Here is a 15,025-nt window from a genome sequence, read left to right as displayed (position 1 = left end):
TGTATTTGTACATTAGCTGATGAAATGAGACATATAAAATGTCGATATAGACTTTTGGTGGGAAAATGTTGATATACACTTTTCAGTCCTCTGACACCGGTGAGTTAACCGTAACACTGGGTTTCCTTTCTTTTCTCTTTATGAAGTGCTCTGTTTATCTGTACCTACCGCCATGATTAGAATACACTTACATAGAGCAATGCACATTTTATTAGATGCATAATTTTTTGGCTTTGAAAATATTAAAACCTTTAACCCACTTCTTAAATAAACTGTATTCTGAATTATTTTTAGGCACTAGAAGAGGAAGTGCAGTTACTGCCATTAACGCAGACATGCTGTGTTCCAGAAATCTAGCTGTTTGTAATGCTCCTATATCCATTCACAAATGAGGAATTGAAAAGAGAAAAGGTTCATTCTCATCCGAATTAGAATAACAGTCAAGAGTACATGAATTAAATCTCTGTGACTGGTAGAAGGCAGAAAGGGATTGCCTTCTGGAGAGAGGAACTGAGAGGATTTCTTGAAGTTACAGCCCATATATTAACACTGTGAGCTAAGGGAAACAGTTGGTGACTTTCAAAATAAAGTTTATCTTAAAATTTTAAGAAAACCTATCTGACAAATTGTTTATGGTATTTCTTTTTGAAAACTGAAAATTCAGTGAGTTATAAAATTGCTTGACAAAAGGTCAGTAAAAAAATAGAAAGATTACTCACACTTTTTCAAAAGAGGAGAACGTTTTTGTTTTGCTGACACCTCAGGCCACAGAGAATGATGCATTTGAGACATCTTTATTTCCCTTTATTTATAACCACAGACATCAGGGGGCTGAAATTTCTGTCCAACTGCTGCATGAGTGAAACCACTGCTGAATCAAATGGGGGATTCTTGAAATACAGATTAAATATTCCCCCTTCTTCCCAAACCTTGTGCCTTTGTCTCCTGTCTTCACTTACTTTAGAAAATTGCTTGATTTGCCTCACACATTTTTATTTTTGGGTGAGAGCCAAATTTAAAGCTTCTTCTGGACCTCAGACATATTTCTATAGTCATCAAAGTTAACGATACTTTTATTAGATCTTTGGAGAAACCGTCTTTATATTCTCTGAGGGTTTTCACCTTATAGTTCCATAAAATTTTATTGAATGAATGAACCAATAAATGAATGATGTAGCCTTTCAAAACTTTAAATTCCTTTATCTTCCTTAAGCTCTAATACTAGTTTGTGTTTTTGCATAACTTAGTTCTCATTCCTGTTATTTCTCTCATTACATATTGAGAACATGTAAGAATGCTTTCATTGATCTAACCATTGCCTTTAAACTTGAAGGCAGTATTGTTTCCAAAAACAGAACCTTTGAGAGGTTAATTCTAAAAATAGCCAGACAGATTATGATTATTATAAAGTAGCTTTTAGCTTAATGAGTGTTATTGTGACTCTTTTCCCAAAAAGAACTGTCAGCAAGAACAGAATGTTAAGATTGAGTTAAAATTGAGAAAAAGCTATTATTCAGAAGACTTTGTAAAACTCCTAAAGGCAATTTTAGGATTCAGACCTGGTAAAAACAGGTCTGAACAGGTTTGTTTCTCAGCAAACATCTTTAGGTGTCATATGCCTAATGCTTCATTTCTGTGCTTCTCAACCTTCTTGAAGTCATGGCAGGGCCCCCATCTGCTCAGGACCCTCCCTGCTGCCCAGAGGCTCTGCCTGCCTGGAGTCCCGAGGGATCAGTAACACATCATGTGTCATGGGAAACTGGTTGGGAAGTTCTGCATTTGTTAGATTTTAATGCAAATTTATTGAATGTTTTAATAGTTGTCTTGCTTTTGCTTTCTTAGTCTGTTGACCATAAGACAGTAGAAATATGTAGGAAAAGAGAAGTGACATTATTGAATAAATGTGTCTAAGTAAATTCTGTAACATTAGACCAAACTAAGCTGAATCTTCGCACTCTGGATATAATTTTATAATTATAATTTAAGTTTATATATAAGTTTATAATTATTTATATATATTTATATATAAGTTTATAATTCAGAAACCTTAAAGATGAGGCTCAAATGTATTATTAGCTGTTAAAAAAAAATAAGACCCATTAATGTGATTAGACTCTGGTTGACAGTCATTTTTCTAAGCAAGTCAGCTAGCAGGTCCTGGGTTACGTCTGCTGAGCACGTCTTGACGTCGAGGAGATTTAGACATGCATTTCCAAGCAAGTTATAATTCAGCATGATCCGTGGATTCTAACTCCTGAATCTTGGTATGCATCTTCTCCTCGCCATCCTTACTTTACGTCAGGTTCTCTTCTTCAATTTTAAGTTCAAGTTCAAATTCTTCCCTGGATTCCTGCGGCAGCTTTCTGACTGATCTCTCTGTCTTCAGTAACATCTTCTCTGGTTGTTTTTGGTAGTGAAACCAGTGAGCGCTTTAAAAAGCAGAACTAATCAGGGGCCGGCCCGGTGGCACAAGCGGTTAAGTGCGCGCGCTCCGCTGTGGCAGCCCGGGGTTCGCTGGTTCGGATCCCGGGCGCGCACCGACGCGCTGCTTGGTAAGCCATGCTGTGGCGGCGTCCCATATAAAGTGGAGGAAGATAGGCACCGATGTTAGCCCAGGGCCGTCTTCCTCAGCAAAAAAGGAGGATTGGCGGATGTTAGCTCAGGGCTGATCTCCTCACAAAAAAAAAAAAAAAAAAAAAAAAAAAAAAAAAAAAAAAAAAAGCAGAACTAATCATTGTCATTTTTTTGGCCGAAATGCTGCTGTGAATCATTCTTGATTCTGGATTAAAGTCTAAAATCCCATTAACATGACAAACTGTAGGAACTGTTTTATCTAGCTGCTTCTCTTTGTACTCAGCTCATCCTCAAAGAGACAAGTCAACTACTCAGCACTCCATACTGATTTCCATACTGATTTCCTAATGTGCTGCTTGTTTCACACCTCAGTGTCTGTTTCTCTCTCTTGCATTGCTGCGGCGGAAGCCAGTCACCCATGCCCTACCTCGCGTTGCCACTGCAGAAGCTTTCCTTGACTCCCCAGTCTAAGGTGACATCCCTGCTTTGGGCTCCCAGGTACCTGTGCTCACGTCTATCAGACTGGACTGCAGTGAACTGCTGACGTGTTCGACTTTCCCAACAGGCTAGAAATATTCCTTGGAGACAGGCACCGTTCCTTGCTGATTTTTGTTTCTCAGAGCCTGGCATGTCTCCTGGAATGTGTAGGCGCTCATCACTGTTAACAGGCTGTGTGGATGAGTGGATGGATGGATGATGTTTACTCTCGGCTCAGAATTTTCAGTGACTTTATTATCTACGAATTGATTTTTTTTTTATCATCGGTTCTTACAGTTCTGCTCCCTGGAATGCCTCTCTTCCCTCTTTATTTTCTACCATCCTAGAATTATGACCCCCTTCAAGTCTAGTTCAGAAGTCCTTTTTTTGGATTGTTCACACTAATATACACCCTCCCACCCATTCACCTTTAATTACTCCATGCTTTGTGTTCCTGTTGTATTTTAGATACATTTATACTATTGAATGTATGTTTACAATGTGGGTTTTCCTGCTTGACTATGAAGCTCCTTGTTGATTTTTTATCCAAAAATTATTAAAAACAGATACATTTATTAGAGTTATTGTGTGTCAAACTCTGTGATCAATGCTTTCACATATGCTAGCTCCATTTTCAGTATAAGATTTGAACATTTTTCTTTGAATGGCTATTGAGTGGGTCCTCGGGGTCCTGTATACATAACAGACACTCAGTAATTGTGGGTTGAGCTCATGATGCATTTTTCTACCATTTAAGTTCTCTCCTCCTTTGCTTATGTCCTGTTCTTCAGTCAAGTTGGATCATTTGGCTCTTCCCTGACACATCAACAGTTGACAGATTTCTGTCTTTGCTGATACTGCTCCTTCCCCTTGAAGATTTTATCATCTCGGGCCTAGAAGTTCTCACTCATCCCTCACAGTTCATCTTGGTCATGATTCTATCCCTTATTGTTATTACCATATCTTTTACTTCTTAAACTCCTCTAAGATCTTGCTTATCCTCTCTATTTATTATTTTCATTCATTTATTAAGACTATTTGTCTAATTATCTTGCTTTCCATTAAACTATAAACTCCGTGAAATCAGGCTTATTTTTTCATCTCTGTGTTTCCTGAAGTACCTCAGCGTAATGTCTCATATTTAGACTTCTAGGAACTATTGTTCATTTAATTCAAATGAGCTGAGCAGTAGAGGAATGTGTGTGAGCCTGTGCACGTGTGAGAGAGAGAGAGAGAGTGCTCGCTCGCTGGATGGGGAGGCAGCGTGCGTAGGGTTCGGCATGCAGGCACGTTGTCTGTGTTCAGGTTCTGACTGCGCATTTACTAGCTTTGTGACTTTGGGCAAGCTACTTGGTTTCTCCGTGCATCAGTTTCTTCCTCTATAGAATGTGGTTGATAATAACAATCATACCTAATGTTTAGGGTTGTTGCAAAGGCTAAAAGAGCTGACATCTACCTATAAGGCAGGTAGAGCAGTGTCTGGCACATAGTGCTCTGTGTTGTGGAATAATTAACCAATTTAAACCTTTAATCTTGCTCAGAACCCTATTAGTATATTTATTAATTATTAATTCTACAGCTAATATAATTAATATTCAACTTTGTATGATGGAGGTTCCATAGTCCCTAAAAATTTAAAAGCAGAATCCAAAAAAAGTTAAGATTGCAACTTTCTAGAATTTTGTGTATCCTTGTGTAAAAGTAGGGTAGAATATAAGAAACTGTCCTGCTTACCATGGAAACAAGATGATCTATTTATAGCTCCGTTCACTGCCTCTACCCCTGATTTCCTGGGGAAGTGGTATGGACCTTCTTTGGTTTCCTGTATTTTCCTTTCACTTTTAGTAAGAAACAAAGGACCATGGTTTCTTGACCTTTCCAATGAGTGAGATACGTGTTTTTCTAGCATATTAACTAGATCAGTTTTCCCTCTAATGAAAGAAAAGGCAACTTAGTCATATTTAATTAAAGGAGGGGTGCACGAGAGAAATTAAGGACTTTTACAAGGAAACTGTGCAGCAGGAGCTCTAGGGAGAGAGAAAGCAGTTGAAATGGAACTCAAGGAATTGCTATTTAATATTTCTGTTATTTAGTCAACTCCTATTATTGCCTGTTTTAAAAAAATCAAAATGTCTTGATATCAATAAGGAAAATAAAATTGCAGGGCTATTTTCTTCAACTCGTAACACGATCCTAGATACAAAAAGCAAATAAGATGTGAACTTATAATTTTCTACCTTTAAGCAGTGTGTATTCAATTTGAGGAAGACAGTTTATACAAAGGTGATAAAAATTTAAAATCAGTTCTGTCCCATTAGAAAAATGCCTAAGAAATGTCACAGATACAGTCATGCACTGCATAATGACGTTTCGGTCAACGACTGACTGCATGGATGACGGCGGTCCCATAAGATTAGTGCCATGTTGCCTAGGTGTGTAGTACCGTCTAGGTTTGTGTAAGTAACACTCTATGATGTTCGCACAACAATGCAGTTGCCTAGTGATGCATTTCTCAGAATGTGTCCCTGTTATTAAGCAACGCATGACTGTAGTAAGTTAATTAATTATTAGAGCGATATGGAGGACTGGTATTTTGTGTGAGATGCACATGTGTTAATAAGAAGAGTGCAGTCTGCTCAATGGAGAATGCTGTGAGTGAGATTGGACTGTTATGGTGTCTGCCGTCATTCCAAACAAAGGTACAGAGTAACTTTAAGGTTCCATAAATGGCATTTTGTTTTTTACTTCTTTTTGTTGTTGATTGTTCTTTTTCCATCTTTTCTTCCCTGAACTCCTCAATAAATGACATGTACTTTAGTGCAATCACCGTGATTTAGGTTCTGATTCTCATCCTTGACACTTGATTTCCTCAGAATCAAGAGTATGTTTAGAGAATGGACACAATTTAAGTGAGCTCACAAACTGATCTATAACCCAGAATAATGGTTGTATTAATTTACAACGATTAATGCTGCTGTCAGGTGCAGAGGGGGATGTTTGTGTCACTGTAGGTAAATTATATATGGAGCCGTATCATATGCAGAACATTCCTTGGTGAACATGGACTCCTCATAAGGGGTAGTGTTTTATGATCCACCGTAGGAACTCTCCTGCCTCAAGGACCAAAGTGTTTAAAATTGTTATTCTCTTTCTTGGACTATGCTTTGAAAGCTCTGTCGATTTCTGGCCTTTTGGACTTGCTTGTTCCATATGCAAAGTTGCACTTTTAAAACTTTGTTCTTTGGAGCCCTAAGAACAATGGGGACCCATTGATGGCTTTTAGGTAGAGAAATGGTCACACTTGCATTTTAGGCGGGTCACTCTTGCTGAAGTACAGATAATGAGTTTGAGCAGTGGTTTCCAAAGCTGGTTGATTGTATTCCTTGTTACTAACTTATTGCTAAATACTTTTTGAGCATATAATATCTGTCACCTGCATAGATATATATATAAAAATACGTAGCTACTACTATATAAATAATGTGTATTCTCCTATATAATACAAATAAAAGATTATCATATAAATTTTTTAAATTATGTAAAAATGCAAATAGAATCTCAGTATTTTATTCTCATCCTGAAAAGGATCATCTTGTGTACCCCTTGGGATCTGTGACTGCCCTCTTCCGTCCCACCGCCCCCCCATACTTTAGGAACTGATAAATGAGGAGAGAAATAGAAAAGAGGTAGGAGGCTGTTGTAGGAAACTAGATAGAGATTATAATAATATACTTAAAATTATATATACGTACACATAAATTAATTAGTTCATTAGAGAAGTGCATGAATTTGAGAATGATATGAAGGTAAAACTAATTGTATTTGATTACTCAGATGTATGAAGTAAAAGAAAAGAGTCAAATGTGACGCCTCAATCTCTGGTTTGAATAACTGGGTACCATTCACTGAGGCAGGAAAAACAGGAAGAGATTTGGCAACCAGATAAGTTCCATTTCGCGTGTGTTCAGTCTTGTGCATCTAGATAAATCCATGTGGTGACATCTGTTAGTAGGTTGGATATACAGCCTTGAGAGTGTGGAAAGAATATAGAATAGAGATAGATTTCAGATTTGATGGTACATTTATGAGAGTTTGCAGATCAACAGTCTGTGGAATGTTTTCCTTGGCCTCATGCAGTATTTAAATTCTTTAAAAAATTAGTTGTTAACTTGTAAAAATTATTGATTTTACACAAAAATATGATATTTAATTTCATTGAAAAGTTAGGCGTGATGGCGACACTAGATGTGAATTCTGACAGGGTGCCAGTTGGCTAGCCCTGGGTGCCAGCTGCCCAGGTTAGAGGTGCTCCCTCCCGGTTCATTGCAGCCCTTACCTGGACCTCTTTCCTCATGTACGTTATCTGCCTGCTCCCCAGATATTTGAGTTTGTAATCTCTGAAAGCTATGTGAAGCCATTGGACTAATTGATGTAGACCCTGGAGAACATGCAGGGAGAATGAAGAGGAGAGATCCTTAAAGAATTCTGATGAATGGAGTATGCACAGAGGAAATTGAAGGAGATGGTGGAGTTGCCAGAAAAGTAGGGGGGAGACCTGAGGAGTGTGGTATTATAGATGCTAAAGGAAGAGAGGATTTAAAGAAAGAAGGAGATGAACCAGATGATAGTACTGAAAGATCAACTCGATACAGGACTTAAAATTTGTTTTCATTAGATGTGGTAAGAACAAGGCATCTATAACCTAATTTATTTTCTCTTTTTAAAAAATTCTGCAAGTCTCGTTTATAACCAAAGCTTTAATAGGCTCCATGTGTTACATTGAGTAGGTGTGTTGGTTTTTTGGTGCACGCTGAGTAGTTATATTGGGTTTTTGGTGCACACTGAGTAGGTATATTGGATTTTTGCTGCCCACTGAGTAGGTATGTTGGGTTTTTGGGTCACACTGAGTAGGTATGTTGGGTTTTTGGGTCACACTGAGTAGGTATGTTGGGTTTTTGGGTCGCACTGTGTAGGTATGTTGGGTTTTGGGTCGCACTGAGTAGGTATGTTGGGTTTTTGGGTCGCACTGAGTAGGTATGTTGGGTTTTTGGTGCGTACTGTGTAGGTATATTGGGTTTTTTGCTGTGCACTGAGTAGGTATGTTGGGTTTTTGGGTCACACTGAGTAGATATGTTGGGTTTTTGGTGCGTACTGTGTAGGTATGTTGGGTTTTTGCTGTGCACTGAGTAGGTAGGTTAATGTGTCGGGCTCTCTACCAAGACTGCTAGTGAATTACACTGACCCCCCCTAGGAGGTAGAGTCCGAAAATGTCTTTTCTTATTTTGAAGTTTCTAAGCTTCCTAATGATAAAATTATAACCTTGTCCTCCAAAGTCTAGCCTTTTTTATCCAGATTTTGGCTACTTATTTTACTTCCTCATCTTGAGAAATAGTTAGCTTTTTTTTTTTTTTGTCCTGCCAAATGAGGAAAATGTGTTCGTGCCATTTACTGAGACCATTAATGTTTCCTGAATAATGCTGACTATTAAGCCAATCACTAAAACTTTCAGAAATCGTGTTTCTAAAGTGTCATTTAAAAAGCTCTCCTGTGTAGGGCCCTGTTTTTTAAAAAAGCAGACTTCACATTTCTCTGTTTCTTAGTTCTTATCAGCCCATCAGTTTAATTCATTAAAACAAAATTTTTAAGCCACTTATATTCTTGTTCTGAAAAGTTCTTATACTGTATTCACAGCAAGAATGATTTTCTTATAAAGTATTTAGTAATGTGCCCCTGGATTCGAAAAGGTCCTGGTTCTTAGTCCCTCTGGACGCTTGTTCCCTTGTCTGCTAGCTGTTTCTACCTTGGTAGGTAAAGAGAGGCCGTTTCTCCGTCTGGAGCAGAGTACGCTTGCTTCCTGCCTCGTAAGATAGAGGTAGTATTCTCTCCAGGTCAAAGAACAGACATTCTTACCAACCATTGTCAAATATTTGCACTCCCTAAGCTCTAGGTTCCTCAGCAGTTACAAAACCCACTGCGTGTGCAGATGTCACCTGGCCCTCTCTGTGTCATCCTATGGGAGTTAGAGCCCAGGGGGCAAGTCCAGAAAGTGCTGACAGTCTGACCACTGCTCTTCCTGGGAGAACAGTCCTTTGGCTCTGAGCCGGAAACCCTGTGTCTTCTGCTAGCATCCCGGAAACTGATCTGCTAACTGGTTAGCTTGCAGTTGGGTAGAATCTCAGAGTCTTTGTGGTTCTTCGGAACCATGTTCTGCTGGTGGAGAAGTTGTTGGTGAAAAATAGCAAAGTAAATAAAGCTTTTAAAAATCAACATGTAGGGATTTATTTTTCATTAATAGACTGCTAATGATTCGTCTTTCTGTTCTTCCTTATTCTGAATGTTGATTACCAGGAGGAGACAATAACCGTTTTTCCTCTATAACCTTGTTATTCTGCAGTCATCAGTAGTTTCTCCCATTAAAAGGAATTTGAGGGGGATCTAATTATGTGCAATAGTATATATAGTTTCCTCTGTGAGGGTTTTAAAAGTGTTCTTGGAAGTTGTGTATTTCTTTTGCCTCAATTTAACTTATGTATCTAGCAGACTTCACCCATTGCTTATTAATTGACCTATGTAGAGAGATTTATTAGGAATTTTGTTTTATTACTGACTTTTTAAAATTAATAGTTTATTTATTTATTTATTTATTTTCCCCCCAAAGCCCCAGTAGATAGTTGTATGTCATAGTTGCACATCCTTCTAGTTGCTGTATGTGGGACTCAGACTCAGCATGGCTGGAGAAGTGGTGTGTCAGTGCGCGCTGGGGATCCGAACCCCGGGCCGCCAGTAGCGGAGCGCGCACTTAACCGCTAGGCCACGGGGCCGGCCCTATTACTGACTTTTTTGTTTCTAAGATAAGCTGGGCTCTTAATGCTAAAGGGAAGATCATTTTAAAGCCTTACTTAAGCACTTCTGTGGTGGGACTTCATAATTTTATGGTATATAATTTCTTAATTTTGTTTAATCTGACCTCAGCAGATCAAAGGCATCTTGCTGTGACACGTGAGCTGTCGTATCTCGTGTCTATTATGAATTTACCGAGTATCACTGAACTTTCAGAGAAGATATACTGAAGGATAGTTGCTTTTTTGTCTTTATATATTATAGGTGTGAATCTTTTGTTGATTTTATGTATATAAATAGTTTCTCCCAATATGTGGCTTTCTTTTTTGCTTTGTTAATGTTATCTTTTCATGAACACAAGTTTTTAATTTATCTTTTCCTTTATCCTCTGATCATTTTGGATTCTGCTTAAATTTTTTGCCTGCTCCAAAGTAATGCATGCATAAGATAGTCTGTTAAGTTTCTTCCAAAAAACTTTATTGTTATATCTTTCACATTTAGGTCTAAGATTAGTCTAAAATTGATTTTTATGTGGTATTAGTTAAGGGTCAAGATTCAGTTTCTTCCATATATATATTCAGTTGACCCAGCAGCATTTGTTGAAAACATCATCCATTCCCCACCACTGTTTATGTATAATATACGTTACATATCCAGTGTCCAGTTATGGTTACATTTGTTTCTAAAATTTCTGTTTTGTTCCATCTGTGAATTTGTTCCTCCTTGTGCCAGTGCTACGCTGTTCTGATTAACGTAAGGAGTATAAGCTTGTCAGTGTTGTTCTGGTTGAAGACTGGCTTGATGATTCTTGGCTCTTGACATTTCCCTGTAAAGTGAGAATCAGCTTGTCAATTCCTACCACAAAAATGTCTCCTGGAATTTTTGATTGGGATTATATTAAATCTAAGAATCAAATTGGGGAGAATTGATATCTTTATAATATTAAATCTGCCAATCATTTGAAGTGTTATGACCCTTTGTGTCTTTTATATTTCTGATTGTGTATGTGTGTGTGTTTATGTTGTGGCTTTGCTCATCTTATGTTAGCTTTTTTCCTATTTATTTGATATTTTCAGATGCTATTGTAAAATTCAAGTATTTTTAAGTTTTATTTGCGAATTATATATTGCTTATATATAGAAATACAACTGATTTTTGTATATTGGTCTTATATTTAGCAACCATGTTGAATTCTCCTATTACTCCTCATAGTTTAATCTATAAATTATTTTGTATTTCCTAGGTATAAAACCACAGGCAAATAGCATTCTAATTTTGGTTTTTAATTGATTCTTTCTGTGATTATGTGATATATTTTAAAACAGTTTTAGTATATCTTTTGCTCTTTTAAGCGTTAGAGCATATTAAAAATATAGAAAAAAATAAAATAATCACATATAATGCTATCACGATCCAATTATCATCAATTAAAATTTGTGTTGATCTCTCCAGACATTCTAGATAGTTTTTAGCATTGGATCATTATGTACAATTTAAAAAATGCTATTCCCATTTATTATGCCATGGACACTTTTCCATGACAATAAATATTTTTCCACACAATTGTTAATTGCTGTAAAATATTCTAATCTATGGATATAGTTTGTCTGTTATTACTCTTGAATATATTTGCTTTTAATTTTTTACTATTATGAACAACACTGTATTGAAGAGACTTACGGATGAGTCTTTTCACTGCTGCACATTTTTTTTCTTTCACATAATTTCCTTAGGCAAAATCCCTAGAAGTAGGCATTCTGGGTCAAAATTTATAGGCTTTTGAAATTTACTGCCCAACTGCCTTCTAGAAATGCTGTGTAAATTCTCATTCACCCCAGAAGTATACGAAAGTTCCTGTTTCCAAACACCCCAGCCTTTGTTGAGATTCACACCTTTATTATATGGATTTTTTTAAATATGAGTTAAAAATAAAGCCTGTAGCCTTTTATGAATTTGTGGTTTCATGAAAATGTTTTGCCTGTTTTTTGGTAACAATCTCCTAATGTTGTTTGTCTTCTATTCGTTTTACTTTTGTCTTGAAACTGCAGGATTTTAAAATAAGACTAATACTCTCCTCCACTCCTACAGAGGAAGATTGAGTGATTTGTCAGTTGCTGATCTGCTGACACCTTTTCAGTTCTGTTTCCCCGTATCTGTTGATCCTATCTTCTCTGAAAGGGCACTCTATTTTCAAGACTTTAAAAGAGATAATTATGGGGCCGGCCCGGTGGCGTAATGGTTGGGTTCGCACGCTCCACTTCAGCGGCCCGGGGTTCACAGGTTCGGATCCCGGGCGCGGACCTACATGCTGCTTATCAAGCCATGCTATGGCCGTGTCCCACAAATAAAGTAGAGGAAGATGGGCACGGATGTTAGCCCAGGGCCAATCTTCCTCAGCAAAAAGAGGAGGATTGGCAACAGATGTTAGCTCAGGGCTAAGCTTCCTCACCAAGAAAAAAAAAGATAATTACTCTTGCTTTTTTGGTAGACGGATCAGGACCTATTATCTAATAACAAAATTATAATATAGCCTTATATTTATCAAGTTCTTATCTCTCCCGACATTATATGAACAACTATCACTTTTTTTTGTCATCTAAAGATTTCTGTGTAGTAAGTGAGTGGTAGTGCAGTCAAATATCTGGGCTCCTCCTCCATGAAACACTCCCTTGCCTTCTTCAGACACAGTTTAATTTAATTACACAGATTTTAGTTGCATACCTTGTTTGTCTTGGGCAAAGGTGAATAAGATATAATTTCTGTTCTCAAGGAGCTCCGTCCCATGGGGTCCCCATGGCACATGTACCTTTTTCTATAATAACCTTAGCACATGGCATAACATATTTATGTACACCTCTTTCCACTTACTAGATTGTGGTTTGATTTATTTATGTTTCTGTCTGAACCTAGCACAATGTCTGGTACATAAAAGGTCTTCCTTGGGCAAATCACTTAACCTCTTTAAGCCTCAGTTTCACCATCTGTATCATGAGGATAAATATATTATCTGCCTGTTAGGGTTACTGTGACAAACTCAGGTAATAGATGTAACTTAACTTGGTGGTTGGCAGATAGCAAACCACCAGTAAGTGGCAGCTCTTACTCTTATTCCTATTGGAAGTCTGAAGATCCTGAAATCCTGTTATTACAAGTGTCAGGCCACCCAATGCTCTTATGTTCCATTCTTTGTGGATTGACAGTTACTTGTGCTTTTCAGTGGATTTTAAAGTTAATTCAGCTTGTAATTAAAGTGATTCATAATTATAAGTGGCAAAAGGACAGATTAAAATATTTCTGGATTGGTGAGAGCTAGAAGCTTAGCTGGCCCTTTTCTGTTCTGTTCTTTTGTTTTTCTTGTTCTTTCCTTTTCCCAGGTCTCTGCCAGCACACTGAAGTTTCTACATATTTGTAAAACAATTTGTACGAATATTTTCTCTCCCTTGCTTCATCTCTAGGGGAAGAGGTAGTAGAAACCACCGCTCTGTCTTGTTGCTGCAGTTTAATTTAAGGTGTGAAAAGTCATCCTCTCCCCCCACACACCTCAGGAAAGAATGTGGTAGCAACTTGAAATCCTCTTTGGAATGTTTAGAGCTTTAGTGCAACAGTTTTAGAACAGTCTTTTTTTTTTCCTCTTTTTTTGCTGATGAAGACTAGCCCCAAGCCAACATCTGTTGCCAATCTTCCCGTTTTTTTGCTTGAGGAAGACTAGCCCTGAACTAACATCTGTGCCAGTCTTCCTCTATTTTGCATGTGGGTCGCCGCCACAGCATGGCTGATAAGTGGCATGCGTCCGTGCCCAGGATGTAAATCCGAGAATCTGGGCTGCCGAAGCAGAGCATGCCGCACTTAACCACTACGCCACCGGGCCGGCCCCCCTCTTTTTTTTTTAAGTCGTTCTACTCTATTCTGTTCTTCACTCATGAAACCCCCCTTCTCCCCACCATTCTTCCCAGCTTCTCCCTGTGGTGCGTGTTTGGCTCAGCTAATCAAAGGAGGGGTGTCTGTGTACAAATTTTGTAGATAGTAAGTTTACCAGATAATGCCCTTTCTTCTCCTCGTTACCACCCTTAATTAAGGTTCCGGTGAGTGCTTGTTTAGACCTTAGGTTTATCACAAGTGATCTATGAGGACGTCTCACTTACGCGAGCACTGTGGAAATGCAGCTTGCCTCTTTAAGTTGTTGTTCCAAAGTGGTATGTTAGGCTACTTTAGAAGTTTGTACATTTTTTTATAATTTGCTCTGGGGAATCGTTAAGTATTCAAAGGAGTTATGATCTGCATGCACCTTAAATATTGGGATGAGGATTTTTTTTTATGGTAACAAATATTGAAGGTATCTATTGGCCCAGTTTATTTACTTTTTATACTTTATACACAAGACAAATGTCTCTTAACATTTCCAAACAAAAGATGAAACATATACCATTCTTAAATCAGTAGTTTTTTGTTTAATTTTTTTTTTTTTTACTTTGAATATTATGGTTCATGTCTTTTGTGTGTGTTGAATATTTGAGACTTTAATTTGGAAAAGAAAAATGTGCTTCTTAGGCACTGCGTCCTCGGTGACTGTAATGAAGCTGGATATAATTACGTATTTACACTTCACCATAAAGCAATAGCCTTCTAATATTATCAAAAGTTTTCCTTGTTCTTTTAAAACAGCGGCATTTTGTTAACTTTAATCAGAGCCTGACGTGTGTTTCTTCTAAATGATGTCTGATGTGGTGTCTCTCTTCGGTTCTCTGTGGTTTCCTGTTTTTTTCATACATAGAGAAAAACCTTTTGATGTATTCAGCCTCATATTTTTTTTTCTTTTAATGGTATATCAAACCTAAACTTTCTTATAAATACAGCCTGTCTCACCATTCATTTATTCATCTTGCCACAGACCACTGCTCCTCTGGAATTCCTAGCACTTCCTTAAATATTCCCCCTCTCTATTCTTGAGCATTACAAATCTTATTTCTACCCCGAAAGTGTGTGTTCTTCAAGGACAGAGATAGTCTCTTGTATTGCCGTAATTATAATTCTCCACAGTGCCTTGCCTTGGCCATTAATAGATACAATAGATCAGTGGCTCAAAGTGTTGTCCCCAGACCATCAACATCACTCAGGGCCCACCCCAGTCAGACTG

The 15,025-nt window shown here is 37.7% G+C and overlaps 1 protein-coding gene across 4 annotated transcripts in view; it reads left to right on the top strand.

Annotated features, from left to right (window-relative positions):
- CBLB (Cbl proto-oncogene B) overlaps positions 1 to 15,025 on the top strand; it is a 199,431-nt gene that overhangs the window by 87,676 nt on the left and 96,730 nt on the right. The gene's annotated exons all lie outside the window — the stretch shown is intronic.

Source organism: Diceros bicornis, chromosome 15, assembly GCF_020826845.1.
Source record: "Diceros bicornis minor isolate mBicDic1 chromosome 15, mDicBic1.mat.cur, whole genome shotgun sequence".
NCBI classification, from domain to species: Eukaryota; Metazoa; Chordata; class Mammalia; order Perissodactyla; family Rhinocerotidae; genus Diceros; species Diceros bicornis.
This window is presented reverse-complemented; position numbering and strand designations above follow the sequence as displayed.